Source organism: Symphalangus syndactylus, chromosome 2 (assembly GCF_028878055.3).
Source record: "Symphalangus syndactylus isolate Jambi chromosome 2, NHGRI_mSymSyn1-v2.1_pri, whole genome shotgun sequence".
In the NCBI taxonomy this organism is placed as follows: domain Eukaryota; kingdom Metazoa; phylum Chordata; class Mammalia; order Primates; family Hylobatidae; genus Symphalangus; species Symphalangus syndactylus.
Genome location: NC_072424.2, coordinates 39559987 through 39584306, shown reverse-complemented (window position 1 = coordinate 39584306; position 24320 = coordinate 39559987). Strand labels below are relative to the sequence as shown.

The window sequence follows — 24320 nt, the reverse complement described above, 5'->3', positions numbered from 1 at the left end:
ACCTAGAAATTGCAGAACAGAAGCCCATGGGCTGGATATGGCCAGCAGAATGTCTTTAATTGGCAGCAACAATACATTTTTTTAAGTATCAATCTTCAGAGGGAGCATATCAGCTGTAGTTTACTGGTTTCCACTGCTTTATAACTTTATACTCTGTGCTCCACTCATTTAAAGTCCTGTGTAATCCTTAAAGACTTTTGAGTTTGCCACCCTGACTAATCTTTTACAATAGTGTGAAGCAGAAATCTGAAGAGGTAAAATGAAATGTTCGAAGCCATAAGCTTCTGTTTCCCAGCCAGTGCTCTGCCCAGATTTTGGAGTTATCTCATGTCCTGTTGGTCATTCTCTAACTCTGAGTAGATACATAGATCTAAGTTTTCACTCCTTGCTACCAGTTACCTCATCTGTCTTGAATACGACACCAACCATGCCAAGCCTCTTTTAAAATAGGAATACTTGCCTTTCCCAACTGGCAGAACTACTGGAATAATCAACTAAGATAGTCCATGTAAAACCATTGTGTAAAGTCCTTTAAAAATGAAGACTATTAGGATATTAAATATATACATATATGTGTGTATATTATATATTATATATAACATCATATTACAATATATATTTGCCATTTTATCTTTGAAGCAGCTGGTACTCTGGTCTGTGATGTTCTGTTTGGCCTTTGCAGGTAGAGAGTAAGTCATCAAATATATGTGTATAATTATCTATCAGTGTAATCATAGAAAGTCTTCAATAAGCTCATCATATTGCAATGGATTATAGGTCCAAGCTACGGATTATAGCACAAGGAAAGGGAGCAAGTAAAATGGAAATAGTCTCTGGGAGGCTGGAATCAATCAGTAGAAAGGGAAAATTAAAGAGTGAAAGGAAAGAAGTCAGCTCTTTAATCCAACTGTCTCACTTCTGACATGGCCAAACAAAAATAACCAGAGTCAGGGCTGTATATTTACTCATCCTTAATTATTCTTTGAAAGTGATTTTCAAGTACAAATGTCTACCTTCATCCCTTAAAACTATATGTAACTGCTGTTGCCTGTATAATATTCACTCTTCCATAATTTTTCTATGATTATCCAGATAGATTATTGATTACATACACACATATTTGTATACATAGACCTTCATAGGTATAGTTTTCTTTTTGTAGAAGTTGGGTAATGCTACACAGATAATTCTTCAAATTGCATTTCTCATTTTAAAATAAATCACAGGCATCTTTCCATGTAAGCACATATAGTTCTACTGCATTCTTTTTAATAGTTGTATGTATTTCAATTGAATGGATATACCAAATTTACCTAATCATTACTCTATTAATGCACATTTAATTATTTCTAATATTTTGTCATTTTAAAGTGTGCTACAAAGAAAATATATATTAATATACTTATGGTACTTTTCTATGAAATAGAGTCCTAGATTTAGGATTATTAAGAGTGTATCTCTTAATTTGTATACCAATTTATATTCTCACCAGTAGAGTCCATTTTGACACATGTTCACCAACACTTTGTCTTCTACATTTGTATCCATATTCTTCTAATCTGTTTTTCATGTTTTAACTTGACGTATCATTTTAACTTTACATATCATTTTGTAAAACCGAAGTGTAGTTTTATGCAATCAAATCTGCTGCTCATTTATGTTATTATTTCAATGTTTTATGACTTGAATATTTATACCCAAAAATAAAAAAATCTTCCACATCTCTATAGTATAGTAACATCTCTATAGTTACAAAAGGAACTCTATTTAGATTCTTAATTCATCTGGAATTTATATGTGATATGAAGTAGAAAATAAAATCTAAATTTACATTCTTAAAATTGCACAGCCAAGCCAGGTGCAGTGGCTCACACCTGTAATCCCAGCACTTTGGGAGGCCGAGGCAAGCAGATCACGAGATCAGTAGATTGAGACCATCCTGTATAACACGGTGAAACCCTGTCTCTACGAAAAATACAAAAAAATTAGCCAGGTGTGGTGGCGGGTGCCTGTAGTCCCAGCTACTCGGGAGGCTGAGGCAGGACAATGGCATGAACCTGGGAGGCAGAGCTTGTAGTGAGCCAAGATCGCGTCACTGCACTCCAGCCTGAGCGACATAGTGAGACTCCATCTCAAAAAACAAAACAAAAAAAATTCATAGTCAAGTATTCAGCACATTGATCTGAAATGTCACAACCTTTTTTATGTACTAATTCCCAAAGGAAGTTCCAAGATGGCTGACTAGAAGTAGCTAGTGCACACTGCTCTCACAGAGAACAGACAGAGTGGTGAGTAAACAGGCTCTTCAAGTGGATCATCCAGGAGGCCAAACTGCGATTCATAAAGGATGCAACAGCAACCGACAAAGAGCAGAGAGGAGCGAGGCAGAGCAGCTGCCCACCCAGGATTGTCAGCAGAACCAGGGGAGGCTCCCTACCTCTAGAGAAGGGTGAGTGAGTGAGAGCCCCTGGGGACCCATACTTCTGCCATGGATCTTTTGCAATCCTGGGTATGGGCAATCCTCCCAACCCCCAATCCCTCTGGGACTCCAAACTAACACAGAGGGCTGCCTGGAGTCTGAACAGAACTACCCACTCAAACCCATGTTGAGCCCCACAGGCCATGGACTCCTGAACACGCCAGCACCAGCTTCCCCAGCCTCACCAACAACGGAGGCCAGGCACTCTCATGTGCCCTTAGGGTAGGGGCCGCATCCATAGTGCTGAGGAGTGCATGGATTGCAGGCCTCGCCTCTGCTGCACCTCACCAGGAACAGCCAACTGGCCTGGGCCCCCAGTGTAGTCATCCCACCCACACCTAAGCACTCTGGCCCTGCATTTCTCTGGGATGGAGCTCACAGAGATAACCGACAGGCCCATTGTGATTGCCTCTATAGTCCCTGTCCCTGCTACCCTAAGGCTTGGAAGGGAGCTAAGAGCCTGAGAACAGTCACAGGCCTCCAACATGCTGCAGCTGCCATATGAAAAGACAGCCAGACTGTTTTCCATATGGTTCACTGCTCCTCACACATATTACATACACACATATTTGTACACACAGACCTTCACGTGTATAGCTTTTAATTTTGGGTATAAAAACTCAAGTCATAGCCACCACACTCCCACCTGATCACTTCAGTTCAGTGTTTCTCTGGGGTGGAAGTCCCTAGAGACAACTGGCAGGCCCTCTCCTATTGCTTCTGCCCTGGTCCCTGCCCTTCCTCCCAACAGGCTAGGGAGGAAACCAAGAGCCTGACTACTTTCCTGCACCGACAGCACACCGCCACAGCCGTCCTATGGAGAAGAGGCCAGACTGTGTTCCATGTAAACTCCTGACCCCTGCCCCACCCTTGGCCAGACAAGGCGTCCCTGGCTTGGGCCCACAGCACAGCTGCCCACCCATAGCTGATTATCCCAACTGGCAGAAGCAGCTCTGCATTTCTCTGGGCTGGAGTTCCCAGAGGCATGTCTCTGGGGTGGAGTTCCCAGACAGTCCCTCTGCCATACCAACCACTATGGTCCCCACTCCTGCTGCCCCCAAGATGAGCGGGAACAAAAAGCTTGAGTTCACCACAGTGCTGCAGTGCAAAGCTTGGGAGTGCTGAGCCAAGATCTATGACCAGCACTGGAGTGGGAGAGCAGCGCACACTCTCAGAGCACAAAGAGGGGTGAGTCTGGCTGGCTTGTGGACTGCCGCGGGAGCAGTGCATGCCTCCCTCGGAAGGACCCACCGAGAAAGGTGTGGCTTATCTCTGCCATTGCCTCTGCCAGGGAAAGACCCGTGGCCCCTCACGTAACATTCAACAAAAGAGATGAAGGTGCAGTCCCAGTGATCAGAGGGGACTCTCCAGAGGCCTGGGAGTGGACCTGCTGAGGGGGTCACCTCTCTCCACACTGCAACACAGAGCAGGGCTGCAAATGTCAGAAACTACAAAGGAGCCACAAGACGAAGTCTATGCACTGGCCATTACTCTTAAGCGCCATCTACTGGATCACACCCCAAACAACAACACCAAAAATATTTTGCTCATATACATCCCTGTGAAACTAAGGACAAGAATTCGGCCACAAAGAGACCCCACACAGAGCTTTGACCCACTAAAAACATCCAGAAACGAAGCCAACTGACTATACTCAACTTACACCACAGTTAAAGGACACCGACCCTCCGAGATAAGAAAAAATCACCGTAAGAACCCTGGCAATTCAAAAAGCCAGTGTCCCCTTCCCTCCAAATGAGTTCACTAGCTCCCCAACAATGGTTCTTAAACAGTTGGAGGCCAGGCATGGTGGGTCATGCCTTTAATCCCAGCACTTTGGGAGGCCGAGGCGGGTGGATCATGAGGTCAGGAGATCGAGACCATCCTGGCTAACACAGTGAAACCCCGTCTCTACTAAAAATACAAAAAATTAGCTGGGCGTGGTGGTGGGCACCTGTAGTCCCAGCTACTAGGGAGGCTGAGGCAGGAGACTGGCGTGAACCCGGGACCCGGGAGGAGGAGCTTGCAGTGAGCTGAGATCGCACCACTGCATTCCAGCCTGGGCGACAGAGCGAGACTCCATCTCATAAAAACAAACAAACAACAACAACAAAAAAGTTGGATGTGAATGAAATGACAAACATATAATTCAGAATCTGGATGGCAAGGAAGCTCATCAAGATTCAAGAGAAAGTTGAAACCCAATCCAAGGAATGCAGTAAAATGATCCAAGAGCTGAAAGATACAATAGTCATTTTAATAAAGAACCAAACTGAACTTCTAGAGCTGAAAAATTCACTACAAGAATTTCGTAATACAATCAGAAGCATTAATAGTAGACTAGACCAAACTGAGGAAAGAACCACAGCTCAAAGACTGGCTCTTCAAATCAACCCAATCAGACAAAAATAAAGAAGAAAGAATTTTTAAAAATAAAAAAACTCCAAGAAATATGAGATTCTGTAAAGAGACCAAATCTATGATTCACTGGCATTCCTGAGAGAGAAGAGAGATAAACAACTTGGAAAATATATTTGAGAATACAGTCCATGAAAATTTCCCTAATCTTCCTGGAGAGGTTGGTATGCAAATCCAAGAAATACAAAGGACCCTGGCTAGATACTATACAATATGACTATCCCCAAGGCACATAGTCATCAGATTCACTACAAAATAAAAAATCTTAAAGGCAGCTAGAGAGAAGAGTCAAGTCACTTACAGAGGAAACCCCATCAGGCTAACAGGAGACTTCTCAGCAGAAACCTTAAAAGCCAGAAGAAATCAGGGGACCTCTGTTTAGTGTTCCTGAAGAAAAGAAATTCCAAGTAAGATTTCATATTCTGCCAAACTAAGCTTGAAATGTGAAATAGAAATAAAATCCTTCTCAAACAAGCAAACACTGAGAGAAGTCATTTCAATTAGACCAGCCTTACAAGAGGTCCTTAAGGGCATGCTAAACGTGGAATCAAAAGAACAACACCTGCTACCACATAAACACACTTAAGCATATATGCCACAGGCACTATAAAGCAATCACACAATCAAGCTGACAGAACCAGCTAACAACATAATGACAGAATCAAAATCTCACATTTCAAAAGTAACCCTGAATGTAAATGAACTGAACACTCCACTTAAAAGGCATAGAATGGCAAACTGAATAAGAAGACAAGACCCAACCATTTGCCGTCTTCAAAAGACCCATCTCACATGTAACAACACCCATAGGCTCAAAGTAAAAAGATGGAGAAAGATTTACCATGCAAACAGAAAACAAAAAAAAATAGCAGGAGCTGCTATTCTTATATCAGAGAAAATAAGTTTTAAACCAGTATAAAATAACAAGGGCAAAGAAGGGCATTACATAATGATAAAGAGTACAAGCACACACGAAGACTTAACTATCCTAAAATATATACACACCTACATTGGGGCACCCAGATTCATAAAACAAGTTCTTCTTGGCCTACAAAAAGACTTAAGACAACCACACAAGAGTAGTGGGAGACTTCAACACCTCACTGACAGCATTAGACAGATCAAGGAAGAAAACTTACAAAGAAACTATGGACTTAAATGCAACACTTAACCAATTAGACCTCTACAGAACACTCCGCCCAACAACGACAGAATATACATTCTTCCCACATGCACACAGAACATATTCTAAGATGAACCACATGCACAGTCATAAACCAAACTTCAATAAATTCAAAAAAATTGAAATAATATCAACCATATTCTTGGACCACAGTGCAATAAAAATAAAAATCAAAGATATCTCAAAACTACACAAATACATGGAAATTTAACAATTTGCTCCCGAACAATTCCTGTATAAGCACTGAAATTAAGGCAGAGATCAAAAAATTCATTGAAATTAATGAAGTTAGGAACAAAACATGCCAAAATCTCTGGAATGCAGCTAAAACAGTATAAGAAGAAACACCTTTGAGAAGTTAGAAAGATCTCAAATTAACAATCAAACATTGCACCTAAAGGAACTAGAAGAAAAAAGAACAAACCAACTCTAAAGCTAGCAGTTCCTCTCTAACAATAGAGAAGAACCAAATGAAATTGAGATGCAAAAATCCATATGAAAAAATCAATGAAAACAAGAATTCATTCTCCAAAAAAATAACAAGATTAACATATGGCTAGCTAGATTAGCAATGAAAAAAAGAGAAGATCCAAGTAAGTACAATAAGAAAAGACAGCAATGGCTTTACAACTGATCCCATAGAAATACAAAATATCCTCAGAGAATACTATGAACAACTCTATACACACAAATTAGAAAATCTAGAGGACATGAATAAATTTCTGGAATCATACAATCTGTCAAGATTGACTCAGGAAGAGATTGAAACCCTGAATGGACCAATATCAAACTCTGAAATTAAATCAGTAATTTAAAAAACCTACCAACCAAAAATAGGCCTGGAACAGATGGATTCACAGATGAATTCTATCAGATGTACAAAGAAGAACTGGTACCAATCCTACTGAAACTATTCCAAAAAATTGAAGAGGAGAGGCTCCTCCCTAACTTATTTTAGGAAGCCAACATCAGCCTAATACCAAAGCCTGGCAGGAACACAGTGAAAAAATAAAAGTTTAGGCCAATATCCCTGATGACACAAAAATCCTCAATGACATAGTAACAAACTGAATCCAGCAGCACATTAAAAAGTTAATACACCAGAATCAAGTAAGCTTTAATTCCTTGGATGCAAGGCTGGTTCAACATATGCAAATCAATAAATGTGATTCACCACATAAACAGAATTAAAAGCAAAAACCATATGATTACTTCAATAAATACAGAAAAAGCTTTTGATTAAATCCAAAATGTCTTTATGATAAAAACCCTCAACAAACTAAGCACTGAAGGAACATGCCTCAAAATAGAAAGAGCCATATAACAAACCCTCAGCCAACATCATACTGAAAAGGCAAAAACTGGAAGCATTCCCCTTGATAACTGGCATAAGACAACAATGCCCACTTCTCACTACTCTTATTCAACATACTACTGGAAGTGCTAGCCAGTGCAATCAGGCAAGAAAAAAAGAAATAAAACACAAATAGGAAAAGAAGACATCAAACTCTCTCTCTTTGCTGCTGATACGATTCTATACCTAGAAAACCCTAAAGACTCCCCAAAAGGCTAGTAGAACCGATCAATGATTTTAATAAGGTTTCAGGATACAAAATCAATGTACACAAATCAGTAGCATTTCCAAACACCAATAATGTCCATGCTGAGGGTGAAATTGAGAACACAATCCCATTTACAATAGCCACAAAGAAAATGAAATATCTAGGAATATAGCTAACTAAGGGGGTGAAAGATCTCCACAAGGATAACTACAAAACACTGCTGAAATAAATCAAATAAATGAAAAAACATTCTATGCACTGGATGGAAAGAATCAATATCATTAAAATGGACATACTGCCCAAAGGAATCTGTAGATTCAGTGCTATATCTATCAAACTACCAGCATCATTCTTCACAAAATTAGAAAAAGATATTCTAAAATTCTTATAGAATAACAACAAAAATGAGCCCAAATAGCCAAAGCAATCCTAAGCACAAAGAACAAATGTGGAGACAGCATGCTACCCAACTTCAAATTACATTATAGGGCTACTGTAACCAAAACAGCATGGAACTGGTATAAAAAACAGACACACAGACCCATGAAACAGAGTAGAAAACTCAAAAATAAAGCCACATATTTACAACCATCTGATCTTTGACAAGGCTGAAAAAAACAAGCAATGGGGAAAGGAACTCCTATTGAATAAATGGTGCTGGGATAATTGGCTATCCATACGCAGAAGAATAAAACTAGACCCTTACCTTTCACCATATACAAAAATTAACCTAAGATGGATTAAAAATGTAAATGGAAAACTTCAAACTATAAAAATCCTAGAAGAAAACCTAGGAAATGTACTTTTCAATATTGGTCTGGGCAAAGAATTTTTCGCTAAGTCCCCAAAAGCAATTGCAACATAAACAAAAATTGATGAGTGGTATCTAATTAAACAAAAGAGCTTCTGCACAGCAAAAGAAACTATTACTAAAGAGACAACCTACACGATAGGAGAAAATATTCACAAACTTTGCATATGGCAAGGTCCAATAGCCAGAATCTAAAAGGGACTTAAATCAACAAGCAGCTCTTTTCTGGCTGGAACCATGGATGGTGTAGAAGAGAAGAAGAAGGTTCCTGCTGTGCCAGAAACCCTTAGGAAAAAGTGAAGGAATTTCACAGAGCTGAAGATCAAGCGCCTGAGAAAGAAGTTTGCCCAAAGGATGCTTCAAAAGGCAAGAAGGAAGTTTATCTATGAAAAAGCAAAGCACTATCACAAGGAATATAGGCAGATGTACAGAACTGAAATTTGAATGGCAAGGATGGCAAGAAAAGCTGGCAACTTTAATGTACCTTCAGAACCCAAATTGGCGTTTGTCATCAGGATCAGAGGTATCGATGGTGTTAGCCCAAAGGTCCAAAAGATGTTTCAGTTTCTTTGGCTTCGTCAAGTCTTCAGTGAAACCTTTGTGAAGCTCAACAAGGCTCCAATTAACATGCTGTGGACTGTAGAACCATATATTGCATGGGGGTACCCAAATCTGAAGTCAGTAAATGAACTAATCTACAAGCGTGGTTATGGCAAAATCAACAAGAAGCAAATTGCTTTGACAGATAACCCTTTGACTGCTTGATCTCTTGGTAAATATGGCATCATCTGCATGGAGGATCTGACTCATGAGATCTATACTATTGGAAAATGCTTCAAAGAAGCAAATAACTTCCTGTGGCCCTTCAAAGCATCTTCTCCACAAGGTGGAATGAAGAAAAAGACCACCCATTTTATTTTTCTAAGCTGGTCAGTTAATAAATAGTACCTGCTCTCAAATTGAAAAAAAAAAAATAAACAAGCAAAAACAATCCCATTCAAAAAGGGGCAAAGGACATTAACAGACACTTCTCAAAAGAAGACATACAAGTGGCCACAAAACATATGAAAACATGCTCATTGTCACTAATCATTAGAGAAATGCAAATCAAAACCACAATGAGATGCTATCTCAAAGCAGTCAGAATGGCTATTTTTAAAAAGTCAAAAAAACAAGATATATTGGTGAGGCTGTAGAGAAAAGGGAGCGCTTATACACTGTTTTTGGGAATATAAGTTACTTCAACCACTGTGGCAAGCAGTTTAGAGGTTTCTCAAATAACTTAAAACAGAGCTACCATTCAACCCCGCAATCCCATTACTAGGTATATACCCAAAGGAAAATAGATCATTATATAAAAAGACACATGTACTTCTATGTTCATCACTGTGCTATTCAGAATAGCAAAGTCCTGGAATCAACCTTGGTATCCATCAATGGTGGACTAGATAAAGAAAACATGGTACACATATACCATGGCATATTATGCAGCTATAAAAAAGAATCAAATCCTATTACTTGCAGCAACATGGATGGAGCTGGAGGCCATAATCCTAAGCAAACTAACACAGGAACAGAAAACCAAGAACCATATATTTTCACTTATAAGTGGGAGCTAAACATTGAGCACACATGGACATAAACATAGGAAAAATAAACACTGTAGACTACTAGAGGAGGGAAGAATGGAGAAGGGCTTGGCTTGAAAATCTGCCTGCTGGGTACTATGCATACTACCTGGATGCAATATAACCGTATAAGAAGTCTGCACATGTACTCCCTATATCTAAAGTAAAAGTTGAAGTTAAAAGAAATTCCCATATATTTTTTACTTCTTTTCTATACTCTATGCCATTGATCTTTTCATTTATTCCAGTGTTTTAAAACATTAGCATTACAACATAATATTTTCTAAAAATAAGCAAAGAGAAAGGGAACAGAAAAAAATTTGAAGAAACAGGGGCTGAAAGTGTCTCCAAAATGATAAAATATAAAAACTAAATATTGAAAAAGCTCAAGAACCCCAAGTAAGATAAACATCAAGAGATCCAAACCCAGTATCACAGTCAAATTTTGAAAGACAAAGGCAAAGATAAATTTTTGAAAGCAAGAGAAAAACTATTAATTATACACAGAAGAATGACAATATAATTAAAGGCTGGCTTCTAGTTAGAAACAGTAGAGAACAGAGGGCAGTAGACTGACATATTCAAAGTACAAGGGAAAAAAAACAACTTGTCTACCAAAGTTTCTAGATCCAGCAAAAGTATACTACAAATGCAAGGGTATAATAAAGATATACCAGATAAACAATTATTAACAAATAATAATTAAAAGGATTTTATCAAATAAAAAACATTTGCTCTTCAAAAGACAGCATTAAGAAAAGTTTAAAAACAAGCTACAGACCAGGAGAAAATATTTTTTGCAAATTGCTTATCTAATAAAGGACTTCTACCCAGAATATATAATGAACTCTGACAACTTAATAATAAAAATGAACAATCCAATTAAAAATGGGCAGAGGAACTGAATAGACATTTCACTATATATAAATGGCTAATAAGCACATGAAAATATACAGAACATCACTAGTCATTAAGGAAATGTAGGCTGGGCACAGTGGCTGAGGCCTGTAATTCCAGCACTTTGGGAGGCCGAGGCAGGAAGATTGCTTGAGGCCAGAAATTTAAGACCAGCTTGAGCAACATAGTGAGACCTCATCTCTACAAAAAAAGTTTTTTAAATTAGTCAGGCATGGCGACATGCACCTGTAATCCCAGTTACTTGGGAGGCTGAAGTGAGAGGATCACTTGAGCCCAGGAGTTTGAGGCTGTAGTGGGTTATGACTGCACCACTGGACTCAAGCCTAGACAAAAGAGTGAGACTCTGTCTCAAAAAAAAAACCCTAAAACTTGAAAAGATATCAAGTGTTGGTAAGAATGTGGAGAAAAGGGAGCCTTTGTACACTAATGGTGGGAATATAAATTGATACAGCCATTATGGAAAACAGTATGGATATTCCTCTAAAAACTGAAGACAGAACTACCATATGATCCAACAATCCTGTTTCTGGGTATATATACAAAGGATTTGAATTATGTTTGTCAAAGAGATAACTGCTCTCTCATATTCACAATAACGCTGCAATAAACGTGGAATCACTGCAATAAGTTAGGGAATCAACCTAAGTGTCTATCAGCCTAAGTGTCCATCAACCAATGGACACCAAGAAAATGTGGCATATATACACAATAGAAACAATTAGCCATTTAAAAGAAGGAAATTATGTCATTCGGGACACCATGGGTGAACCTGGAGGTCATTAGTATAAATGAAATAAGCCAGGCATGGGAAGACAAATTCCACATGAAATCTAAAACAATCAAACTCAGGGGAAGCAGAGAGCAGACTAGTGGTTACCAAAGGTTGCAGAGTGGGGACAATAAGGAGATGTTAGTCAAAGGGTACAATGTTTAAGTTACACAGCAGGAATAAATAATAAATATTTGAGGTTTGGATATGTTAATTAGCTTGATTCAATCGTGTATGTGTGTGTGTATGGAAAAAATATCATACCATCATTTTGTACCCCATAAATATATACAGTTATCATTTGTTAATATCCAATAAAAAAACACAAAGTGAACAATTCAGTGAAAAAAATATATATCACTGGTGAAACCCTGTCTCTACTAAAAATACAGAAAAATACAAAAAATTAGCCAGGCATGGTGGCATGTGCCTGTAGTCCCAGCTACTTGGGAGGCTGAGGCAGGAGAATGGTGTGAACCCGAGAGGCGGAGGTTGCAGTGAGCCAAGATCGCACCACTGCACTCCAGCCTGGGCAACAGAGTGCAATATTTGCTTTACTGCAATGGTCTGGAACAGAACCTGCAATATTTCCAAAATATCCCTGTAAAATATTCTCCATTTTTCCCATGCTGCATTGATTTAGCACATAAAAAAAATGAAAGACCTATAAATAATAATTTACCCAATACTCTATTCAGGGCATTCATCAGTCTGTGCCAAATGGTACAGAAATCCCCACGACACAGAGTTCAGGGCAGGCAAAGAAGCTAGTAATTGAGATAGGAAATCCAGGAGAAGAAAAAGGCATAGAAGAGGGAGTTACCGAAACTAAGCATAAATTGTACGCATACAGTTGTAATCTAAGTATAAAATGTAAGTATAAACTAACTTCCAAACTGTGAGACTCCAAAAAGTCTGGTAAAGCAACAGTTGGAAAGCTGAAAGGTCTGAACAGAGGTTTCAGCTGCTACCTAATTCAGGGAGTGTGTGTTTTACGTTTGAATCCTGTCAAGTTAAAGAGTTTTGATGAACATCTTTGACTCTCCAGTGTATCTGCAGAAAGTAGTAATGCCATAGGAATAAAGACTGTGTCTCAGGACTATAGATTCACACTAAGAATAAAAGAAAAATGAAAACAGACCTGCTCTAGAAAAGTGTAAAATAAAGCCTACACTAGTTTAAGGTGATCAGCCAATAACTACGCTGTCTGCTTGAAATTAAAAAAAATAAAATCACTCTTCAGGGAACAAGAACAAAATCCAGATTCTCCAGGGTATATCACATATAATTTCCAGTTACAATAAAAATTACTCTACAGGGTAATAAAAATGCGACCCATAATTAAAAGAAGCAGTCAATAGAAAGAAACCCCAAACTGACACAGATGTTACAAATAGTAGACAAGAACTTTAAAGATGATATTATAAATACAATCAAGGACTATAGGAAAGAATGATCATGATGAATGAAAAGATGGAAAATCTAAGTAAAAAAAGATTATAAAAAATAACCAAGTGGAAACTCTAGAAATGAAAAGTACAACATGTGAAATAAAAAATTAAACAGATGAGATTAACAGAAGACTGAAGCCATCCCAAGAAAAGGTCACAAACTTGAAAACAGAACAACAGAACAACCTTAAAGATCAGAGTAAAAAAGACAGGACAAAATGAATAGAGTTTCAGGGTTTGTAGAACAATATCAAATAGTTGGCCACATGTGTAATTAGAATCTCAAAAAGAGAAAAGCATGAAATTGTGGGGGGAAATTATGAAAAAAAAATGGATGAAAACTTTCCAAATTTGATTTAAAAACATTGACTTTTAGATCCAAGAAGCTCAATAAACCAAATCAGGAAAAACATAAAGAGAACCACACGCAGCACATAGTAAAATAGCCAAACCAAAGGTAATAAGAAAATCCTGACAGCAGCCAGAGCAAAATGACACATCACATATAAAGGAGGAATGATGAAATGAAAACTGACTCCTCACTGTAAAGAAGAAAAGGCCAAGAGGAAAGTAAGACATTTAAAAAATAAAAAGCAAAAACTATCAACTTAGAATTCTATAGCTTGGTAAGATATCCTTCAAAAATGAAGGCGAAATAAAGACATCTTCATATGAACAAATGCAGAGAGGATTTATCTTGAAAAAACACACACTTCATGCCAAAGAAGTTATCTGGTGAAGAGAAATAATACCAGATGGAAATTCAAACCTATAAAGAGAAATAAAGGAGACTGGAAATGATAAATATATAGATAATTTTAACAGATGGTATTTTCCATCTTTTATTAATTTCTTGAAAAAAAACAAACTGCCTATATATACTTAACACTACTAAACTGTACACTTAAAAATGGTTATGATCATAAATTTTATAATGTATTTTTACCACAATAAAAATTGGTAGTTTAATGAAAAAATTCTAATATTATATTGCGGGGATTATAATATATGTAAATGTAAAATATATGACAACAGTATCAACAAGGATGGGTAAGAAGTTAAATAAAATTATACCGTTACAATACTTTTCCATTTTATGGAAGTAGTATAATATTAACTCTAAGTAGAATGTGATAAGTTAAAGACCCATATTGTAATCTCTAGTGCAACCACTAAAAAACAATACAAAAAGTTATAGCTAAAAAGACATTAGAAGAATTAAAATAAAACATTTAAAGATTTGATTAGCCCAAAATAAATCAGGAATTTAAAAAACAGAAGAAAAACAAAACAGACAGGACAAAGGAAACAACAAAACGACAGACCTAGAATCCCACTTCCAATCATGTTGGTACTACACCAGCCCTCCTGACATAAGCAACTATAAACTTGAACAAACTTTGTGAAAACCATTTTCAGGGAGTGGGCAATAGATAGGACATGATTACAACCCTTGAAAGAAAGGAAACTAATGATGTGAACATCTAGCTCTCACTGGACACAATTTCCTGAAAATTAAGTAGAGAGAGTTACAGTCTTTTTTTTTTTTTGGAGACAAAGTCACGCTCTGTCATCAGGCTAGAGTGCAGTAGCACAATCTTGGTTCACTGCAACCTCTACCTCCCGGGTTCAAGCAATTCTCTTGTCTCAGCTTCCCGAATAGCTGGGACTACAGGTGCATGCTGCCATGCCCAGCTAATTTTTTCTTTTGTTTTTTTTTTCTGTATTTTAGTAGAGATGGGGTTTCACCATGTTGCCCAGGCTGGTCTCGAACTCCTGAGCTCAGGCAATCCGCCCGCCTTGGCCTCCCAAAGTGCTAGGATTATAGATGTGAGCCACTGCGCCTGGTCAAGAGTTGCAGTCTTAGCAGATCAAAGTGATCCCACTGACCTGAGGCAGCAGAAATTAGAGTTCAGGCTGGTGAAAGTCACTGTAATCTACGAGACAAGACATCAGAGAAAAGGTGGCTATGAAGAGAAGGGAGACCCAGGAGTTTGCATGGAAAATTGCATATGATTCCTAACTTAATTCACAGTTAGATAGTGCTAGGTTTATCAGATAGCAGATATTACAGAGTTGAGAAGGGAACCGAGATATTAGAAGAAAAGCAATGTTAGAGTAAAAGCAGAGTTCCTGGCCCTATCAGAACAGAGAGATCTTGTTAATAACTTTAATAACACTGCTGGCATTCAGTTGAGACATCAAAATGCTACACTATAGAAGTAAAAACCAAGCTCTAGTTTAGATCTCCCCTAAATCCACACTAACAAGGTCTGAAACCAAGTCCGATGAGATCCACAACAGAGACAGAGTTTGCAAGTTAAGTCCTATTAAAATAGAGGGACCTGAAGAAACACCTCAAGATCACAGATCTTCCACAGATCTGTACTAACAAAGCATAAAATCAAGCCTACAATAGTTTAAGGTGACCAGCCAGTAACTGAATTGCCTGTTAAAATAAGAATCAATACTATTCAGAGGAAGATAATGGAATCCAACTACTCTACAATATTTATTGTTGTTTGTTTGTTTGTTTTTAAGACGGAGTCTCACACTGTCGCCCAGGCTGGAGTGCAGTTGTGTGATCTTGGCTCACTGCAACCTCCGCCTCCTGGGTTCAAACGATTCTCCTGCCTCAGCCTCTTGAGTAGCTTGGATTACAGGTGCCCAGCACCATGCCCAGCTAATTTTTTGAATTTTTTAGTAGAGACAGGGTTTCACTATGTTGGCCAGGCTGGTCTCAAACTCCTGACCTTGTGATCTGCCTGCCTCTGCCTCTCAAAATGCTGGAGGTGTGAGCCACTGCACCCGGCCTGCTCTACAATATTTTTAATTGTAATGTCAGTATTCAATTAAAAATTCATCAGATACATAAGAAACATATACCAGCTATATATGGAAAATGTTATCCATAGTCAAAAATAAATAAATAAATCAAAACAAGCATTTTAATTGGTCAACAGAAACCAAATCAGAAATGGCCCAGATGTTGGACTTAGCAGAAAAAGACATTCGAGCAGCTATTGTAAATATGTAAAGAATTAAAAGAAAATGTAGTTTTAGTAAGTTAAGAGATTAACAGTGGAGAAATGGAAACTAAACACACATACAAGGGACCAAATAAAATACTAGAACTGGAATTAAAAACTCACTAGATGGGCTTAAAAGCAGGTTGTAGAAGAAAGAGAAGTGAACTTGAGGACAAGTCAATAAAAATAATATGAGTTGAAGAAGAGAGGGAAGAAATTATTGAAAAATATAAAAGCCTCATGGATATTTGGAACAATATAAAATGACCTAATATAATTGAGTCCTGAAGGAAACTGGAGCTGATAAAATATTGGAAAAAATAATGGCCAAAAGTTTCCCAATTTTGATGAAAAACACCCACTGTAAACCTTAAAACCCAAAGACTGAAACAGGTATGTTATCTTACCACAAAATTAAATTGAAAATCAATACTGAGATATCTAGATAATCTCCTAGTAGTTACAAATTAAATAACATATTTCTAAATAACCCATGGGTTAGTGAAGAAATCAGAAGAAAAATTAGAATGTATTTCTAACTGAATAATAATAACGTATCAAAACTTGTAGGTCGCAGCCAGAATAGCATTTGAAGAAGGGAACTTACAGCTTTAAGTGCCTATATTAGAGACAAGAAAAATATTTAAAATCAATTATCTAAATCTCCATCTTAACAAGCTAGAGAAGGAAGGGCAAATTAAATCCAAAGTAAGTAGTAAGACAGGAATAATAAAAATCAGAGTTGAAATCAGCAAACAATAGAAGAAATTAATAAAATCCAAAGTTTCTCTTTCAAAGGATTAATCAAGCTAATAAGCACCTAGTAAGAATAAGGAAAAAGACTTTAAGAACACAAATTAACAATATCGGGAATAAAAGCAGACATCACTACAGATCCTATAGACATTAAAAGAACAATATGGGACTATTATAAACAACTTTATGGCAAAACATTTGGTAACTTAAATGAAATGAACAAATTCCTTTTTAAAAAAACTACAACTTAACAAAATTAACTCATGAAAAAACAGAAGATCTGAATATTCCCATACATATTAGAGAAACTAAATATATAATAAAAATTTCCCAAAAAGAAAACTTCAGGTGCAATTGAGTTCACTGGTAAATTCAACCTTGAAGGAAGGCTTAACATCGATAGTACACAAATGCTTTCTGAAAATAAAGGAGAAAAGAATGCTTTCACCTCATTTTATGAGACAGCTTAAGCCTGATGCAAAAATCTGACAGGCTGTTAATCTGAGAAGAAAAAAAGGTTATAAACCAATAGCCCAAATCCTCAACTAAGTTCTGGGAAGGGTGGTCTTTTCAACAAATGTTGCTGGAACAATTGAATAAACATTTGGGAAAAGTGAATATTAATCTCCCTAAAAATTAATTAATGTGAAATGGATCATAAACTTCATTGTAAGAGCTAAAGCTATAACATGTGTAGAAAAAAACAAAGGAGAAAAAATGTTATGCCCTTGGGAGTAGACAACAATTTCTTAAATGGGACACAGAGAGCATTAACCATAAAATTTTGATAAACTGGATTTTATCATAATCAAAACTTTCTACTCTATAAAACTGAAAACAAGTTAGAAGTTAACATGAGAAATCATATATCAATTGTAGCATATTCATACAATGGAAAACTCAAATTTTTTAAGTGAACTACTGATACATACAACAAAGTGGATGAGTATTGAGAACGTTATGTTAAGCTTAAACAAGAAATAAATGAGTACATATGAAGTATATGAACAGGTGAAATAATCTATAGTGACAGGTTGCCTTTAGGAGGTGAGGATTTGCTGGAAAGAAATGATAAGGGGAATTTCTGGGTAATGAAAATGTTTTAGATCTTGACTGAGGTGGTGGTTACATAGGTGTATAATTTTATCAAAACTAATCAAATTGTACATGGAAGATGTTTGCATTTTACCACATATAAATTTTACTTCAATTTTTTAAAGTTACAATATGGGAAAAGCTTTCAGTTTCTACCAATTTATGTAATTTTGTATCTAGATTTCAGTAAGTACCAAGTACTAAATAAAATAAAAGCAAGTGACTCATGTGCCTTATCTGAACCAAACTATAGACGATAACATAGCTAAAACGAAAGATTCTAAAATCCTCCCATTTAATACTCTACAGATTAGGAAAGGTATATTCACAATTTTTTTGTGAACATACACAAAAGGAGGGTAGACAACAGCATGGGATTTGATCTGTCATCTGCTTCTTCCCTTAACAACGGCCCAACAATGCTAAACTTCCAAGAAAAACCAACCTGACCCCTCTGGAGATCAAAAAATGCCTATAAGCTTTCAGACATTGCCACCATAAGTTGGGGATAACTCCACACTCAGTTTGTCAACAAGAGAACAACCAGGTCCAATCCAGAAGCAGTTGCTTCCTCAGTAGCCCCATCAAGTTCATTCAAGTCAGGAAGACTGACCTTTCCCAACATTAACCCAGGATTCTAATCAAGCTGACATGGTGATGAACTTACTTTGTCCAGCTGGCTGTAAAAATACATGCAAGAATTCTTTCTTGCTCACTCTCATGCTATCCTTTCCCTCCCCTCTTCCTGTTTCTTTTCTTTTCACATATGCACAAACAGTCACATTGTCTTACAAGACAAGTGAACGCTGAATCTTATGGGTTAAAAAAAAACAGATGTCTTCCAATTTTCCTTCACAAAACCATATTTTATATTGGGTTCTTCTATGGATTTATAGCCAATGAAGGGATGTTACTACATTAGCTCATGGAGGGGAATGATAAAAACTGGAAAGGAAGAGTCAGACAAGGCAAAGAGAAGCTATCCAGAAGGCTGCAATTGGAGAAGCATGACAAATGGGCAGCACAGTTTTAGAGGGTTTCGGCAGAAAGGCAGATTGCCTGACTGGGAGAGATTCTCCACAGCTGGAGCATCACACACACCATCTGGAATTTTTTAAATCTGCTTTCCCCAGGTGATCTGATTCTCAGAGTGCCAGTAGAGATGAGAAAAGGGGGGAATTGTATAGCTCAAAACAGCTTCAAATGTTCCCCAAATTAATGAAATCTTGTTTGAATCAGTTCCAGCTTCTCCTCCAAATGAGCCTCTAGTTTTGTGTTGTCATTTCCATTTCCTCACAAAGACCTGAATGTTTGGAGTCTCACCCCTAAACGTTTCCTGTACCAAGGAGCAAAACAGGATTCCCAGAATGGTAGTCAAAAATGGCACTCAAACTGTTGGATCTGATCCAAATTTCCCAATACAAGCCAACAAAGTTTCATTTTCAGTTTCATTCCTCTTGACTAGTCTTAGCACTTCATTTAGGTATTGCCAAATGGAGAGCCTACATACTGAGATCCTCAGCTCTTTCCAAGATGATCCAAACTCTATATTTTAAGCAATAAAAGAAAATATAATTTTAAAAACTAAGAGCAACCAGTAACTCATAATAATGAAAGACTGATTTTTCTTTTTTTCACAAACATATATGTGTTTGTGAATTTGAAGGTGGAGTTGGGTGGGGATGTGTGAAAGAGAAAGAAGAATAGAGCTTACTTGGAAATGGGAGGCAAGGGAAGCAATAAAAGGTAACAGGAAAGAAATTCTGCCTCAGTCTGCTACCCACCTTTTTGGATGGGAGATAGTAATTATTTTAGGCTTTGTGAGACATATGGGCTCTGTTACAACTACTCAACTCTGCTGTTGTAGCATAAAAGCAACCATAGACAATATGTAAATGAATGAGCATGGCTGTGTTCCAATTTATGAATATTGAAATTTGGATTTCACATACTTTTCACATGCCATGAAATATTATCCTTCCTTTGATTTTTTTCAATCATTTAAAAATGTTAAAACCATTCTTAGTTTGCAGACCATACTAAAACAGGAAGCAGGCCAGATTTGGCCCATGGGCCATAGTTTACCAATCCTTGTAACATACCAGTAAAGGCCATTATACAAGTTTCGGCTTTAGAATTCCACAATGGTTGCAGTAAGAGTCTCACATGGTGTCTTACCCAGAATAGATTTAAGTGTTCAATTCTACTATGAAGAACTGTGAATTTTTCACTCTCAGGATCAGCAGATGTCTGGAGGTCTAAATAAATATATATCTGAAATAAATTTCTTCACTACTTTCAAACTTTCAAAAATTCTCTACTTGCCCATTCTTTTTATATATTTTCTTTCATTCTCATTGGCATAAAGAAAAAGTAGTCTCTTGGTGATCATGAGCATTTTCAAGTATTTACTAATGTTTTATTTTGGTATTAATAAAGGCTAATACAGGTACCAGTACCTTTTTTCTCTCTCCTTTTTTAAATAAAAATATTAATATGTTCCCCCAAATAAATCAGCATATCTATATTAATAGATTTATTTTCTTGGAACAACAAATGCATGTCATTTTAAAAGAGAAAAACAGTTGGGCACAAAAAAAAACACAAGAGCAGCACAAAATTCATAACTGTTAAGTGTTTGCAAATACTCTTCACAGTTCCCACTAAAGGGACTACACATAGATAAAGATACCAGGACATAAGCTGATAGAGCTAACAAATATGGTCTTGCTCTTAAAACAATGTATAGTCTAGTTGTAGAAGTATAAAAGACATACAAAAGAGTAATATAATAACTGCAAATACTTCACATAATTCAACATATATGAAAATTTATAACAATATAAAATTCTATATTGACATAATAAAAATAAAAACCTACAGAAATTGTAATTAGAAATGTGCCATAAAAAGCAATAATATAATACAACATCTCCCCACACACACACAAAAATAAACCTATGGATATAAAAGAATAATTATTCAAAAAGAAAAAGAGGATAATTATTTAAAATATAGTAAAATATGGGAAATAAATAACAAGACATAAGAAAAGGATAATATGGGCATAAAAGAATGTCCTTGAGGCATATATTTGGGGACATATTTTTATGTGTAATGTCAACTATGTATTAAACAATTTAAGCTTAGAAGAGGTGGAGCAAGATGGCCAAATAGAATCTTTCACTGATCGTCCTCCACACAAGAACACTAAATTTAACAACTATCTACCCAAAAAAACACCTTCATAAAAAACAAAAATCGCCGGGTGCGGTGGCTCACGCTTGTAATCCCAGCACTTTGGGAGGCCGAGGCGGGCAGATCACGAGATCAGGAGATCGAGACCATGGTGAAACCCCGTCTCTATTAAAAATACAAAAAAATTAGCCGGGCGTGGTGGCGGGTGCCTGTAGTCCCAGCTACTCAGAGAGGCTGAGGCAGGAGAATGGCAGGCGTGAACCCAGGAGGCGGAGCTTGCAGTGAGCCGAGATCGCGCCACTGCACTCCAGCCTGGGTGACAGAGCAAGACTCCGTCTCAAAAAAAACAAATAAAAAAAAGAAAGAAAGAAAAACAAAAAGCAGACTGGGCACAGTGGCTCATGCCTGTAATCCTGGCACTTTGGGAGGCCGAGGTAGGAGGATCACCTGAAGTCAAGAGGTCGGCACCAACCTGACCAACATGGAGAAACCCTGTCTCTACTAAAAATACAAAATTAGCCAGGTGTGGTGGTGCATGCCTGTAATCCCAGCTACTCAGGAGGCTGAGGCAGGATAATCACTTGAACCAGGGAAGCAGAGGTTGCGGTAAGCCGAGATTGGGCCATTGCACTCCAGCATGGGCAATAAGAGTGAAACTCCATCTCAAAAAAAAAGGGTGAGCAATCTAAGTGTCCATCAACAGACTAATGGATAAAGAAAATGTGGTACATATATACAATAGAGTACTATTCAGCCATAAAAAGAATGAGATCCTGTCATTTGCAAAAACACAAATGGAACTGGAGGTCATTAGGTGAAATAAACCAGGAACAGAAAAATGAACTTTGCATGTTCTCACTTATTTGTGCAAACTAAAAATTAAAACAAATAAATTCATGGAGATAGAGAGTAGAATGATGGTTATCAGAGACTGGGAATGGCAGTTGTTGGGGGTAAGAGAGTCAGGATGGTTAATACAAATTTAAATTTTTTTTAATTTAAAAAAGTTTAAGCTCATAGTGTTTAAAATTTTACAGAAAAATGGGTGAGGGAGACAACAATAAAGAATTCAAGGAAATTAATTATATGCTGACAGGTACACATGATAATTAATCCAGGAATCCAAAGAAGCCTGTGGACTAGGGTGGTGGTTTACAGAGGACCATGGTCCTGCATAGAGCTCTGCAGAAAAGAAATCCAGATGTTGAGAGGAAGATGTGGTGCACCAGATCTAGGACTCCAACTCTAGTGTCCCGTGTCCCAGATGACCCAGTATGCATCCACTGTAACACACCTCCCCTACACCAAGTCCTCAAGTGATGTGTGTTCATTTCTGTTACTCTCTCAAAATTTTCCAAAAGTTGCCTTTCAATATCTGAATTTATAATTTTAGGTTTACTTAGAAGACTAAACGTAGCTGGGGTTTGTTTTCATTTGTTTTTTTATCAGTAGAGCAAGACAGTTAATACAGTTTCTAGCATAAGACAAATCTATGCTTAAATTCCACCACTGCCATTATTGATTTTATGGCTTTAAGTAACATTTTACCTGTAAAGTATGTAGTAGATGTCCTGGAATATAATAAAAACTCAATAAATATTAGCTATTGTTAAAGAACACATTCACCCTGTCCCATATTTTCACCTAAGTTGGGCAATACAGCATAGTAGTTAAGATGGTTAGGAGCACAGACTATGGAGCCCTTTGCTCTGCCAATTACTAGCTGTTTAAGCTTGGGCAAATTACTTCCTCTCTATGTCTCATGTTCCCTACTGCAAATACACTTGTTGTGAGGATTAAACGAGATATTGTACATAAAGTACTTTTGTTAATAAAAATAAATTCATAAGGTAGGAATTTCCATCTACTGAGAAGTATTAGGGAGATAATTTTGGTTTTTTCCCCATGGATGGGAATGGGACAGTGACTGCATATGACTATAGTAAGGTCATGGTGGTGGTGAGGAGAGTAGAGAGGGCATAGAGGAGGGAGAAATGGGCATGCAAAGCAACTGCCCCAAGTCTTTTATCAATTTGCCTCCAAAATCCCTACCAAGAGGTTCTGCTTCAACTGGCCAGTAACTCATACTGCTTATGAGTTAGAATCCTAACCAATATTACATCCTAGGGCAGTGTTCTATTTTACAACGAGATTAAACTATGCACAGTGTTGTGTATCTTGATTTCTTTATTTGATGACAACTCCCTCACACAAGTCTTACCTTGCTTTCTAGATTTCAGATTGGCTAGGAGGTGCATGCCAGTTTCTCCTAGTGTCTCTGCTCCCTTCCAACTCCAGGTGACAAAATGTTTAAGAAGAATTTCTATGATTTAATCCATGCTAGGAGAGTAAACTGCCCACAACTAGTTCTCAGTTAGACAGAAGAATGAAATGTACCATTCTTCCAACATTCTTCCAGCCATTCTTCTTATTCACAGACATTTGGTATCCAGTAGCCAAATCTTCCCATTAAATATTTTGAGAGCATTTTAAATAGCTTTTTTTTCTGTTGCATTTTTCTCTACTTGCCATCTCTCTGTTATCTACTGATACAAGGCCTAAGAGACCAGTATCAGCACCATTACTTTCAATCAGAGCCAAAACCTTATATCTGGAATCAAGGGAACCACTAAGATTTCAGCCAGTAATCTGTCCATAGGCACAGCCAATGATCAGAGCCAGAAATCATGAAGTAAGCAAAGTTAATATCTAAGATGTGAGCCAAGAGCCATAAAACAACATTGGCAGAGGAGAGGTGAGGAAGGGAAATGGGTGTCAAATGTAAGCCAAAGAAGTTACAAACACCTCATATCACCAGAACCACCCAGAGACCATTGCAAAACTAAACTATTAGTCCTGGTTTAGGCACACCCTCCTTAAACACTGTTGACCAATGGCTGGTCCCTGAGAAGCAGTTAGTCTGAAAGAAAACAAGGATGGTACTAAAGCCTTCTTTGTTCTGTGGCTCCCATTCACCTATTTGCTAGTTTCCCTTGTCATGGTGTGCATTTCTGGTGTGAGCC

General features: G+C 37.4%; 1 protein-coding gene and 1 pseudogene across 3 annotated transcripts in view; one reads left to right on the top strand and one right to left on the bottom strand.

Annotated features, from left to right (window-relative positions):
• The window catches only part of HPSE2 (heparanase 2 (inactive)), a 772172-nt gene that overhangs the window by 580031 nt on the left and 167821 nt on the right, over positions 1–24320 (bottom strand). The window lies entirely within an intron of this gene.
• On the top strand, positions 8691–12901 carry LOC129463691 (large ribosomal subunit protein uL30-like; annotated as a pseudogene).